This window comes from Alexandromys fortis, unplaced genomic scaffold (genome assembly GCF_014885135.2).
Source record: "Alexandromys fortis isolate MF-2015 unplaced genomic scaffold, M_Fortis_MF-2015_v1.1 scaffold_37, whole genome shotgun sequence".
NCBI lineage: Eukaryota > Metazoa > Chordata > Mammalia > Rodentia > Cricetidae > Alexandromys > Alexandromys fortis.
Genome location: NW_026067914.1, coordinates 5,519,689 through 5,530,690, shown reverse-complemented (window position 1 = coordinate 5,530,690; position 11,002 = coordinate 5,519,689). Strand labels below are relative to the sequence as shown.

Here is an 11,002-nt window from a genome sequence, read left to right as displayed (position 1 = left end):
AGAGAGAGAGAGAGAGAGAGAGAGAGAGTTTCTCAAAGAGAGAGAATCCAGCAAAACACACATAAACGACAGGAGAAACAAGAACAAAGCCCTTCAGATGCCATGGACAAGAGCAGGGAGATCTGACCTGGTCAAGGAGATGAGGGTGCTTCCCCGTGGAGGGTGCCACTCAGCTGAGCATAAGCTTCCTTGTTTTATCTTTGACACAGCCCCATCCACCAAATGAGTCTGTTTTTATGCAGAGTCCAGTTAGGCATCAGGTGTCCAACCCCAGGGGATGAGGAAGTAACAGGATAAGCTAACCAAGGTCATTCTATTCATTTTTGTGTCCAAAGATTACTTTACAAATGACCATACCACTCAGTTCTAGTCATTGAGGCATAGCAGAAGTTTTGCTCTCTGCTGAAAAGAAGAGAGGGGGAAAGGAGCTTCCCTCCCTAACCCTCACCCTGACTCTGGGTCCTTGGAGCTATCACGGCCCACGAAATCAAATATAAAGTGATTTTCCCAGAACTTCTCAGGAGAGCGCTGCATGCCCGGTGTTTAATCCACCTTTAGCCAGGCATGCTATGGCTTGCAACTCCAAGTATCCTCCCTGGGGCCATGGCACAGAAGGATGCAGAAGAGGCTTAGAGTCTGCACTTGCTCAAGCCTGGGAGAAAGTGGACTCTCCAGAGCATGGCCCATTTGCCTTGGGCATACAGCAAAGCTTGGCATAGGTAGTTAGTAGTCTAATTTTCAAATGTCGTGGCTTAGATGTGAGAGAAGTTGCTGTGGACAGAGAAGCACTGGGATTCTTCTGTAACTGAAGGAAAGGGGTGCAATGCCAGGGTGTGGGGGTCATGGAAGTCTTGAGTGAGTGTGTAAGGAGCTGATGAAGTACTAAGTGAATGTTTATTGTTTGACATGGGCACAGTCATGTCAAAGACCAATTCCTCAGATCCACTGGAATGAGAGACTCCACTCTCTAGGATGAGGCTCCAAGGGATGAAAAAGCTTTCTTCTGACCCAAATACAAATACTGACAGTGTATACAAGTAGACGAATTAATTAGTGTGGACAAAACCCAGCAACACAGCTTCCGCCTCTTGGATGTTGATAACGTGAGAGAGTTTGCCTTTAGAGACTTTGTACTAAGACTAGCTGCATCCCCCCTTTATGATGTCCATAATAAACACGGGTAGCTTCCAGGTTGATGTATGTAGTTGGTGCCATTCAATCAGAGTGCATAGCCCAGCTAACCCCAGATTGTCTGTATGAATGTCAGTCCTCGTCATTCTCTTGTTTTCCCCTAGTCAAATTTCTGGGCCTAAGCAATGCTGGATGTGGAAGTGAGAGCCAATGACTTACTGGGAATTTTAAATGATCATTCTATTTTTGTCACCAACTTCAATATTACATTATCTAAAGAACTTTAGATTTTATTTCCTATTGTGTTTTCTAGTCAGTGGTGGATTTAGTGTTAGAAGTCATTAGACATAAAGGCCACAGCTACTCTCTATATCTTCGTGTGCTAAAGGAAAACTTAGAATCCAATCTCCCATGTAGCCAAGTATGCAAATGACTGTTATACATCACGGGTGATAGTGCATTCAAAGGAGAGAATATGTCATATTTGGCTATAGGCTACTGAAAGTCAAATGGATGGAAACACTCTGGCTCAGTTTCTAGAAAAGTAAATCTGCCACGATTAAGGGTATCTCAAGGCACAATATTTGGGAAAGCAGTGCTTCCCTGCTCCCTTTCCCCATGAAGATAGACAGTAGCCCTGGTGTGCACACCGACAAACACCGCTTCCCTTCTGCAGTTCTTGAGTGAAGAGTGCTTGCAAGAAGGGATCCTCTGGGAAGGACAGCCAGCTTCCGCAGTGATGCGTTTGTCTCCTCTTTTTTTGTTTCTTCTCCTCTTGCAGCAGTTTGAGTGAACGAGGCAGAGTCAGCGAGCTGGTGGGAGACTCTATGCAGGGATGGAGTGAGATGCAAGCTGAGTTTGCATCTATGGGGAGGTCCTAGACTTGGGGATGATGGACTTAGCAACTAGAATGGCCACTAAATGGCCTGTGTTAACTGATAGGTTGTAAACTATAGGCAGGACAGGGGAATGTTTTCTATAGTCACCAGCCATGTTAATTTTGACTTGTTTCCTTCTCTTTCTGAGCCTTCATTTTTTTTTGTTAAAGTGCTCTGCTTCCCTCAATGAGTGTCTGTGAGGACACGATGCTGAGATGAATGGCTTTGGCGAAAGTACTCTATTTGTCTACAAAGCGCAGTGTAAGGGTAAACCACTGTTTTCATCAGTGGGCAATGACTGACTGCTCCTCCGCGGCTGTGATTAAGGGAAAACAATTGCCCTGGAAAGCCCCTGTGTTCCATGGACTCTTTATAGAAGCAGAAATCTCAATGGAGATGATTCTTTTTCCTTGCCTTGCTGTTTTGATTTGAATAATCCGAGCTCTAAGTGGACTCTTGAATATGTCCCCAAGATCTAATGCCACCAGGGTGCTGATTTCTTTTTGGGAACTCACTGGCTCCTAAGTGTGAGCCCTGCTTTGGGTCCCACTTGCCTCAGTATTGAGAAGACAATCTCTTGTTTCATCATGAGTCCACAGAATCTAAAGACCAAACAGAGGAGAAAATATGTCTGAAAGGCAGCGACAGTCACTTCTGCTTCCTGGAGCCTTGCGGTAGAGTAGCTGTCCATTTCTTCATTGCTGGGCACAAGTGACATCATTGCTAAAGTATTTGAAGCATTCTGATGCATCCTTTCACTTTCCCTTTAGGATCCTATCCCCCCCCCTCCAGAGCCTGCTTATCTGAGCTGTCTCACTTTTCTAGAACTCCACATTGGGATGACCAGCTTGTTCTAGTATAAACTTCCGTGATGATGGAGCAGTCTAGATGGTCCCTGTCCAATAAAGTGACAACTAAGTCCATGCAGCTACTGAACATTTGAAACGGACTCAGTATAACTGAAGAATGGAATCTTTAATATTTGATTTCAATGGACTCAGATTTAAATTGGCATATGTGGCTGGGGGCAAGGTATTTGTTGGCCAGAGTACTCAGTTGCTCTACTACAACTGAAATCAGTCTAACCTAGGTTCCAATCCATAGCCCTCTCAGAGAAGCACAAGAAAGTCCATCTCGTAAACCAAGTACTAGGCGTAAATTAAGTTCTTAACCCTTGTAGGCAACTGTGTAGCTCTTTCTCTTTTTCCTTGTGTTGGGGATTGGACCCAATGCCTCACACATTCTAAGAAAGAGCTCTACCAGTGAACTACATGTCTACATACTCAGACTAGCACAACACCACACTTTAGTCAAAATAGAAGCCCAAGTGGCAAGAACTGGGGAAGGGGACAGATCAGTATGATATGTAAAAAGATAATGGGTAAAGACCTCTAGATGCACATCAAGGTATGTCTAATGGATGGCATATCCTCCCCAGGGCTCTGGGATGCTTCTAAACTGTTTTGTCTCTCAGGAATCTGGAAAGATTTAAGGTCACAAGTATATGGGCAGGAGCTGGGAAAAAAAAACTGGAATGGGCAGATCTTGGAGGATGTCAGAGTTCTTGCAAAAGGATGTAAGGTGCCAGGTAGGTTGGTGCTTTGTTCTGCCTTTCTGTGGAATGAGCACAACCATTGGGACATAACTGAAAAGCTGGAGGCCAGAAAGCAGATTACAGAGCTCACAATGGGCTATGATATTTTTGTGCTGGACAAGAGTTGAAGCTCTGCTCTTAATTTGAATCCCAACCTTTCAGGGAAGTGTTCTTTCTCTTGCATTCTTTTATGAACATTGGTTTCTGGATGTTCTTTTCCTGTTGAATCTGGGCTGTGCTGCTGTGTGTCTTGGCTTGTCTTAAAACTGCTTTCAAGTTCCTGCCTGAGTTTTCACTGATACACACTGGCATCAGAATAATCTTTGCATATCAATTCCAGGTTGGGTAAAGGGTGGAGGACATGGGGCTGGGGCTGATGTTATGGAAGGACAACCAGAAGGATGAAAGGGCCCTGGGGGACACTTAGAGACAAGCAAGTGGAGAGCATACCAATGCTTGTATTTGGGGATTTGCTCTTGGGGCCTCAGTCTCTTGTTCCAACCGCAGACACATCTGTTACCAACACTTCACCTGCTCTGGACTGCTTGGAGTGGAAAATATGAATTTTAATTAAGACACTGTTCAGAATCTATGCTTTCCTGCTTAAAAATTTTATAAAGTCAGTCAGAGACACTTTTTTACACAGATATGTGGTAAATAAATAAGTACACAGAAATGTAAAAAATAAGCAATTATCCGGGAAATCTCTCTGGTGTTTGCAACACAGTTCAGACTCCAGTTGTCTGGGCTTCCTTGTCCTCTCAAGGGAAAGATTATTACAGTATTTAGCATAACCTTGTTGGCTCTCAATTTGTCTATTTTTTAAGTGGCACAGACCACGTGAAATCAGAGGGCAGAAGCCCAGAAAGGAGGAGGAAGTGCACAGAACTCCAGCTGCACTGATTTCTCGGTCTGGACGTTTGTGGACTGTCCAGGGAAGGACATTCATGCCACAGGGATCTCTTGTACCCAAAGTGTCTAGATGACTTACGGCATCCTTTTTGTAGACATTTCCTAATGTCTACTCTGTGCACTATGACTTTCAGTCCATTTAAATGAAAAGACAAAAGGTCCTGCCAGGGCTGAGGTAACTTAAAGTGGTTTTTGATACAAGGATCTTGGTCTACTTAGGAGACTTTTGGCAATGTCTGAACACATTACTGTCACTATCCAGGGTGGGTGGTTTTCTCCTTCCCAGGACCTTAAGCAATGTTTTGACCCTGCTGGTTGTTAAAGCTGGGGTTGTGGTGGTGTTCTCTCTGATGTTGCCAAGTATACTGCCATACAGAGAGGAATCTCCGTGACAAAAACATTCGACTCAGAAGGTCTTGACAAAGTTTGAGAAACCTTGGTCCAAGGGACAGGCAAGTTTTCACTAGAGTGAGGGATGGCTCTCAAGGGGGTGTCACCATACCACTGTTGGAAAACTAGTAAACACCACGAAGTGACTCAAAGAAACCTCAGAACCTTTTCACTTAGAATGTTCCTCAGCCATTAACTTAGTCCATTTCCCATCTTCATGAGATTTTCGCTTTCCCTGGAAGGATGGGAAAGCAAGGCCTCAGAGTTACACAGGCCCCCCTCTGCTTTCTTACAGTACGCCCACCTTCCACAGCAGCATAGGCAGGGACCATCTGTGCAGATGATTTCTCCATAGCCTACTTGCTGACAGGTCCCGGCTCCCAGGGTTTCCTTGCTGTTAGCAGAAGGAGAAGACACACAGCTCGCCATGTGTAAGATTTGTCATACAGGTTGTGACAGAGCAGTGACACTATTAAGGAGTCTGAGAAAAGGATCAGAAAGTGGTGACAGAATTTGTACTGAACTGGTTAGAGAAATACAAGCAGATGCAATATCTCTTGCTGGTTATAAAAGTCACACAGACATTGTCAAAAATAATTTCCCAAGTATGGAAACCTATAAAGAGGAAATAAACATCGCCCGATTGCGCTACTAGGGAATACCATCCACGTAAAGCTTTTGAGAGAAACAAGAAAAAGAGATGAACGAATATCAGGTTTTCTGAGCCAATGAGCTAGGGAGGTTTGAAGATGATTTTGAGGACAGCAGAGTGTCCTGTGTGAACATGGGTGGTTTGAGATGACGCTCTTTGAGAATCCAGATAGCTGAGTCCCCATCCTTGCTCGGATGATGTGGACAGTGGGAAGCAACCAGCTGGGCGCTAGCTCAAGCCCTTCTTACCTTTAGGGCTCATGTGCAAAGCATCTGTGGTGCTCACCTTCAGAGATAGGAGAAGCGTCCTTCAGCTGAAAGAGAAGATGACTCATTTTAGTTCAAACATGACAAGGCAGGATATTTGTCATCCCTGGCTTCCTGTGCCACCTAGCATGGCAGAACGCCCTCGCTTATAGCTCTCCTTTTCTGGACTGTTTTTTTGCAACTTTATTATGAAGCAATATCCATCTTAGAAAAAAGTCGCGACAATAAATTCCATCTTTTGCACGCAGATAATCTAATTATTAATATGCTACTCATCATCCTGTATCTATTATATATGAAAATTATTTTTCCTCCAAGTCGCTGAAAAGTAAGTCACAGTCATGAGCCTTCACTGTTCTAATTATTTGAGTTTATTTTCCTAAGAATAGGACATTCTTTTTTTATAAACAGTGTGATTAAGTCAGAAAATACCCGTTGATTCAGCATCGCTATACAATCTATAGGAGCTCCTAGGCCACTTGCACCAGCTGTGATTAAATTGTAAGGAGTTTGATGTTGAGGTCCTAGATGGGATTTATCAATAAATGCTGACATGGCCTTGGTCGAGTTAGATTCAACCACTTTTACTTGGAGCTTAGGTTGAACTCGCCCTCAGGGAGTCAAAAATGTTTTGGCAAGAAAAAGCTTTTTAGAGTGAGAAATGGACTGACTGCTCACGGGAATGCAGGGTGAAGCCTTTCGTCCCCTGCCATGTCCCCTCCAGGTGTCCCAGCCCCAACCTTAGCCCTGCTAGTATTTCTGACTCCAGGCTTGTGTATGAAATTCCAGACTCTAGTTCTTGATTGGCCAGGGTTTAAAGGACAGAGCACAGGTAACTGAAGGAGATGCAGATCTCAGATCAGAAGAAACTCTTTTCAATGTTTCAATAAAAAACAGGCCTGAATATGCTAGAAGCTGATTTTTAAACCTGGGTTCGCCGGCTGGGAAGATTGCTCAGTGGGTAAAGCCCCTGATGGGTGACTGTGAGACTGGGTTTCAGATCTCCAGCAGCCATGTAAATGCTGGTGAGGTGTGGCCCGCCTATGAACCCAGCAAACATGGGAGGTGAAGACGATCCCTGTGACGAGCTGGCTGTCAACACCAGCCAACTCTAGCTAGATTGGTTAGGCTCGCTTGAATTCTGGCTTCAAGTGGATGACGTTGCCTTACTATGTAAGATGCAGATAGAGGGAGGAGGACACTAGGCATCAGTCTCCGGCCTCTGCATGCACATGGACGTGCATCTGCACACGAACAATTGCCACACACACAAACACACATACACACGTCCACATGGATCACACACATGCAAAAACAAAACACCCCCTCCCCCAAACTGGATTTTCCCTTTGGACACAAATTCATCATTATTGTCCAATTTGCTCTCACAATTCCAGGCAAAAGCCAACTGGTCACTGGAACCAGCCAAAAAGACTTTCAAATAATTTCTAAGCTTCCGAATGCCAGACTTCTAGAAATCGTTCCTTGAGGAAGCTGGCGCTTAATGTTCTTCATGCTACCTCAACAAGCAGAGAAGGGAGTGACTGGCAGGAGACCCGCGGTGGCCCCCAGTGTCTTCGTAACTCTGAAACCCTCACGCACACAGTCACTACTTTTGTCAACATTGCTGCTTTGATTGGGCAGCTGAACTGTGTTTGCAATCAAAGCCCGCGATATGATGAAAGCTATTTGAGCAAAAGACGTTCATCCACAAGACGTTTGGTAATGAGGTGTCTGGCGAACCCACAGCGTGTGACACAGATGTCTGGGGCAGGCTTCCTGGAAGTAAGGCACCAGATTTTCTTCCCATAAGGTACAGTGACATTGCATCTTCATTTAAAAAAACTCTTCAATATTCTAGACTGCGGTTTTTACGTTCTGCGAATTATTTTAGCTGTCTTTGATAATGTCCTAACTCTGTTCAGAACAGCCCCTGCTCCTCTCCGTTCCCATTTATACTGTGCTTGAATGAAATGAAACCTATACTCTGCTTATACTCTTGTTGGAAATCCCGAGCGGTTAGCTGAGGCTGGAGAAAGGCCCAGACGCAGCAGGACACAGGTCAGAGGCTACATGATCGCGGACAGTCTGAAATACTATACGGTAGTAATGAGGGCTCTGGAGCACAGTGGCATCAAAGGAATTGTAGTTCCAGCAGCCCCCAGAGGTGTTTATTGAATGGTGGCTCTTATCTTGCTCTCCTATTATTCATTGTTATGTATCAAAAGTCTGGCATGCCATTTATCAATGGCCAATCTCTGTCCTGTTTCCACGCTTATTCTCTTCCTATTCTGGGCTTGGTGGTTCTGCCTGCTGGCTTCCCTTGCCTTCGCCTTCAGGGAGTGTTTAAGTGTATCAGGCCGAGGATGGGAAATGGGCATGTCAGGGTATTCTTTCATTCCAAGTATACCTGTCCTGTGTCATAGGGAGGCTATAGCTCTGGAGCCACGTCATTCAGTAGGGCAGCCCTTCCTCTATGACTCTGCCTGTCACTGAGCCCCAGAAGACCATCCTTTCTCACTTCCGTCTGTGCAGAAGAGTGCTGGCTGTTTCCCTTATCCTCGCAGCCCTGCCCACAAGAACGCTGCGTGGTCTCATTGCTCTCTCTTCAAAGCCTGGCTTATCTGTTACTGTATGACCATGATGGAAACATTATGCAGAAAGCTTCCTTCCATTTCTGTGTCGTGGAATAATTTGAGGAGTATTGGTCTTAGGTTTTTCATTGAAGGCCTGGTAGAATTTGGCACTGAATCCATCTGGCTTTGGGCTTTTTTCAATTGGGAGATTTTTTTTATTATTTTTATTTATTTATTTATTAAATATTTCTGTCTCTTCCCCACCTCCGCCTCCCCTTTCCCCCCCCCCCCCCCCCAATCAAGTCCCCCTCCCTCGTCAGCCCAAAGAGCAATCAGGGCTCTCCGTCCCGTGGGAAGTCCAAGGAAAACCCTCCTCCGTCCAGGTCTCGTAAGGTGAGCATCCAAACAGCCTAGGCTCCCACAAAGCCAATACATGCAATAGGATCAAAAACCCATTGCCATTGTTCTTGATGTCTCAGTAGTCCTCATTGTCCGCTATGTTCAGTGAGACCGGTTTTATCCCAGGCTTTTTCAGACCCAGGTCAGCTGGCCTTGGTGAGTTCCCGATAGAGCATCTCCATTGTCTCAGTGTGTGGAGAGGTTGTGGAGAAAGGGGTATACTTATCCATTGCTGGTGGGAATGCAATTGGGAGATTTTTAATTACTGTTTCTATTCCACTAGGGGACATTAATCAATGGGATAGAATTTAGGATGCATACATAACTCCTCACATCCACAAAAACCTTATTATTTATTTATTTATCTATCTATCTATTTATTTATGTTTACAAAGAATCCAAAAATACACACTGGAGAAAAGACAACATCTTCAACAAATGGTACTGGTTAAACAAGATATATAACTGCATGCGGAAGAATGAAAATAAGTCCCTATCTATTGCCCTTCACAAAACTCAACTCCAAATGGATGAAAAACCTCAGCCCAAGACCAAATATACTGAATATGATAGAAGAGGAAGTGGGGAACAGGCTTGAACTCATTGGCACAGGAAAGAACTTTCTGAACAGGATCCTGGTAGCACAGGCTTTAAGGCCAATAGTTCATAAATGGGGCTTCATGAAGTTAAAACATTTCTGTGCAGTAGGCAGCATCATTTGGTAAAGCAGCAGCTAGAGAATGGGAGAGACTTTATTGATTATTCACCTTATAGAGGATTAGTGTCTGGAATATACAAAGAACTAAAAAACTCAGCATTAATAAAACAAATAATCCAATTAAAACACGGGATATAGAAATAGAGAGTTCTCAAAAGATGAAACACAAATAAGTGAGAAACTATTTTGAAATTTCCTCTCACCCCAGTCGAGATGGCCAAGATAAATAAAACAAATGGCAGCAGTTGCTGGCAAGGGGAGAGAAAAAGGGCAACAGTTATTTACTGCTGGGAGGAATGAAAACTTGTACAGCCACTATGGAAATCAGTATGGCAGTTCTTCCAAAAGCTGAAAATTGATCTACCTCAAGATATAGCTCTACCGCTCTTGGGCATATACACAAAGGACTCTATATTTTACTACAAAGATACTTGCTCATTCATGTTCATTGCTGCTCTATTCATAAAAGCCCAAAATTGAGAATAACCTAGATGTCCATCAACTGATGAATGGATAATATAAATGTAGTATGTTTATACAATGAAATATTATTCGGCTGTTAAGAAAAATGAAATTATGAAATTTGCAGGTAAGTGGATGAACAAGAAACAATCATCCCAAGTGAGGTAACGAAGACTCAGAAAGACAAATATTACATGTTTTATCTTATATGTGGATGCCAGCTTTTAAGCTTTAGATGTATCTGTTTCAATCAGAATAACCACAAAGATTAAACAGCTAGTAAGGGACTAGAGTGGAGGAGGAGGTGGTCTTCCAACAACCAGGGATGGGAAAATAAATGTGTTGTTATAAAGCAATAAAGGGGAAATTAGAATAGGAGGATTACATGGGAGGGAGATAGGTGGGTAGAGTAGAGGAAGAAATAGGGGAAGGGACAACTGATACTAAAAGTCTCTTGAAAAGCCACAAAACCCACTCCTGTGGAAGTTTCCTAAAACATATACATATATAAATGAAGTTATCACATAATGGGAGAGACAATGTCCCAACAGGATATCATATGGTACTAAGTAAAACCCATAACAAGGACTCGATTATATCTCTTTGAGTCATTGTCCAAAGCAGCTGCATAGACCACCCCAAACATTTCAAACTATTGCCAATAATATTGGCTACCTTCCACAGTCTGACTGTAATACAGTAGTACTAAAGACAGCACATATTTATTGCCTCAAACATGGAGAAATCAAGCTCGTGCTCCACTAGAACTTCCAACTCTCTTGATTAACATTCATAATGCTGGAAGGTATTACACATGCCACCAGAAGAGAAAGTAACCATCAGTCTCACCCAGATATAATCCCTAAGAGTTGTCATAGCAACCTCTCTGCAAGTATTGTACCCGCTGGTACAATACTAGCATCAATGTTATTGAAATAGCCAACCATATTTTCGTAAGATTTAAGGCCTGCTCTATGAGATGAAACCCATGCCTCACACTGATTCTGAGATCGAGAACTTGAGA

The 11,002-nt window shown here is 43.6% G+C and overlaps 1 protein-coding gene across 13 annotated transcripts in view; it reads right to left on the bottom strand.

Moving 5' to 3' along the window:
• The window catches only part of Prlr (prolactin receptor), a 167,634-nt gene that overhangs the window by 45,016 nt on the left and 111,616 nt on the right, over positions 1 to 11,002 (bottom strand). For 8 of the 13 annotated variants that reach the window (XM_050138991.1, XM_050138995.1, XM_050138989.1 and 5 more), the window contains exon 2: positions 5,843 to 5,870. The gene's annotated coding sequence lies outside the window, so the exon portion shown is untranslated. Of the gene's footprint in view, positions 1 to 5,805; positions 5,871 to 11,002 lie in introns of all 13 variants that reach the window. The other 5 variants (XM_050138998.1, XM_050138999.1, XM_050138997.1 and 2 more) reach the window with 1 other exon arrangement.